Consider the following 3,189-nt stretch of genomic DNA (forward strand, 5'->3'; position numbering starts at 1 on the left):
ACCAGCTGCTCCCGCAGCCGGCTGGCTTCATCGAGCGCCTGCCGAACTCCCGTTGCCTCTGCCCCCGCCTTCGCCACATCGGCCCCAAGCCGGCCAGCGTCAGCAACGAGCTGGTCGTGGTGGAATTCGGCCCGGATTAGCTGGGTCCACTTGGAAAGCACCTCGGTTGTAGAAGAAATAATCAGACAAATTACCATTTTAAGATTCGACCCAACTGCTATGCAGTTGGCCCGAATCTTGGGGGCTACACCTAGTGGGTGCGCTAGCGCACCCCCACTAAAAAGAGCACGCAAGAAAAATACCCACGGCAGCACAAAGCTCCTCCTCCTTGGTGGCGAGCTGCTCCTTGAGCCACCGGTGCTTCTCCAGAAGCCGGTTGAAGACGCTGACCTGGTAGGAGTCCAGTTGCTGCAAGAAGCAACGGTCAACACAAAGACAGTGGTTTAAGATTCGACCCAACTGCTACGTAGTTGGCCCGAATCTCGGGGCCTACACCCTGTGGGTGCGCTAGCGTGCCCCCACGAAGAAGAAGCAACAGAAAAAAAACAGAAGGCAAGGGAAAACTTACGAACACGGCGCGCTCCAGCTCCCGTGTCTGCTCCACCTCGGCCTGGGCGAAGGCCTGGATCCGGCCCGTCCGCCCTCGCAGGCGCCGGGTCACGGCGGCCATCGCTGCCTCCTCCTGGGTCAGAGGCCTGAAGAAGACCTCGCAGGTCCCACTCCGCGCCGGATGCGACCCGACGGCCCGGCGACCCCTTGGCCTGAGCACCAGGGCGTGCTCTCCGCTGGCCGCCTCCCCGGCTGCCGGCGCCTTCTCCGGCACCCTTTCCGGCACCGTCACCGGTTCGGTGGCCGGAGTGGCATGTGGCTCCACCACCAGCGGCGCCTCGCTCGTCGGTACCTGAGGCGCCCCCTCCAACATCGTCCGCGATGCCTCCTCCAAGACGGAGTCACCGCTGTCTCCGCCGGCCCCCGTCTGCCCGACCACGTCGGTCCGCGGCGGGGTGTCGTTCCCGACAATCACGACCTCCCAGTCGAGGTCCACCACATCTGCATGGCCGCCTTGGCCGTGCTCCCCCTCCAACGAAGGCACGAAGACCGTCGTCGCCGCCACCGTCCCTACCAGCATCCCCGGCCACGCCGGCTCCTCACCGGCTCGTGCCCATGTTGCCGCAGCGTTAACCTAGACCTGGGTCGACGCTGCCTCTAACTCCGCCTCGGCCCGGTTCCGGTCTCGCCAGGCCAGGCCTTCGGTGTCAGCTGGGTCCAGACCAGATCCGGATCCGCCCGCTCCTCCTCCTCATCCCAGTCGACAGTGCCGGACCGGCTCCTCCGTAACACAGCGCCTTTGGCGGACGCGGCGTCCGCCGCCGCCACCGCCAGTGAGATCAGCGACCTGAAACCCAAGACAGAGTAAATACGCAATAAAGAAGCATAGCCTCTCGGCCACTCGAAATCAAGCAAGAAAGGAACTCACCCCGGCACCACCGGAACGGCGGGCCTCACTGCCCTCTCATGCGGAGCGCCACGCCTCCTCTTGGCGGGCAGCTTCACACCCCCGGCCAGGGCCTGCAACATGATGTTGTCCTTCTCGTGCGGCTGGCCGGCCCCCGGTGCTCCCCAAGACGACCCAACTCCTACCGCGTTGCCTCCTCTGCCCAGCGCTGCTACATCAACAATTTGTGTCAGCACGCCTAGTGCCGCTTCATGACCGATGGTTCAAGAAACAAGGAGAAAACTTACCCGCATGGCATCCCGCACCGACGTCGCCGGCCGCCTCCACCCCTCCGCCGTGGGCCGAGGGTTCCTCTGAGATGCCCCGCACCACCTACGTCGGTGCCCGGTCGTAAGGATGCCGGATGGCATTCAGAAGCACTTCCCACGTCGCGTCGGGGCGAACAAGAAGATGAGCAGCGGCAAAGTACGAAGAGCAAGGACTCACCACGGGTGCCGGGTTCGCCTGGTTGTACGGAGGCTTGCCAAACTTCCAGTCGTCCCGCAACCCAGCCTTGGAGATGTCGTTGACCCAGTGCGCGACCTGGTCCACCGCCAGCCACAAGTTCGACATGCGGTCGGGGTCTTGAAGCCTGGTCATCTGACCGATGAGGTGGCTACGCTGCTGCTGTGGCAGCACGTGGCGCCTGATGAAGGAGGTGATGAGGTTGGTGCCGGTGAGCCCCTCCCGCTCCCTCATCTCCAACACCCACGCACACAGGTTCAACACCTCCTACGATGGGTGCTTGGGGTAGTAACCCCAGTTCTTCTTCACCCGTGGCGGCGCGTTGGCGAAGGGCGGCAGATTGATGCGGTCCGCGCCGAGATTGCAGACGTACAAGAAAGAATTCTGCCACTTCTTGGCAAAATCCTCCAGCAGCATCTTGGGGCAGTCAGCGCCCGACCGCTTGGAGATGATGGCGGCCCCGCAGTCGGACTTCTCCCCAACCCTCGGCCCCTGCTGCTTCAAGGAGAAGAAGCGCACCCAGAGATCGATGGAGGGCTCGACCCCCAGGTACCCCTCGCAGAGGGTGACGAAGCCCGAAAGCTGCACGATGGCGCCCGTGCCAAGGTGATGGGGCTGGAGCCTGCAAAACTCCAGGAAGCCGCGAAAGAAAGCGCTCGCTAGAAGACCGAACCCGCGCTTGATGTGTGGGAAGAAGACCACGTGTTCCATGCCCTCAGGCTGTGGCTCCCGCTCCCCCTGCGGCAGGCGCCCGGTGACCTCCGTCTCCCTCAGCAAGCGCCTAGTGGTGCGGAGGTAAGAAATGTCGTCTAAGGTGACGGTCGAGACCATCCACGAGCCCGACGGAAGAGCCATCGACGAAGACGATGAAAGGAAAGAAGGAAGAACAACGGTGAAGCTCTGCTCGAAGCGGCGGGCGTCACAGCACACGGCGGTCGCTAAGGGCAGAGGAAGCATGAGGAGGCAGGGGAGTGCAAGCGAGAATGATTTCTGCCGCCCCTTCCCCAATTTATAACCCATGATTCGAAACATGGGGAAGCAGGATACTTTGCGCTTGCCCTCCCACTTCCCTACAATAACTGCGGACGTACGCGTGCAGTTACTGCATCGAGAATGGCAACCGGCCTGCAGACGCTACGATAAATCCGTGCACATGGGCCGAGGGCGCGCAGAGGCGGGCCCCCGCACGTCGCCCCATCCTGTCGAGCGCGTGGCCTGTCAGGCCCCTC

General features: G+C 63.2%; 1 pseudogene; it reads right to left on the bottom strand.

Annotated features, from left to right (window-relative positions):
* Positions 1–1,206: 1,206 nt before the first annotated feature.
* Positions 1,207–2,980, bottom strand: LOC147980701 (uncharacterized; annotated as a pseudogene).
* Between the last annotated feature and the right edge of the window lie 209 nt (positions 2,981–3,189).

The sequence above is a fragment of the Triticum urartu genome, chromosome 3A, assembly GCF_056163025.1.
Source record: "Triticum urartu cultivar PI428250 chromosome 3A, HENAU_Tu73, whole genome shotgun sequence".
In the NCBI taxonomy this organism is placed as follows: domain Eukaryota; kingdom Viridiplantae; phylum Streptophyta; class Magnoliopsida; order Poales; family Poaceae; genus Triticum; species Triticum urartu.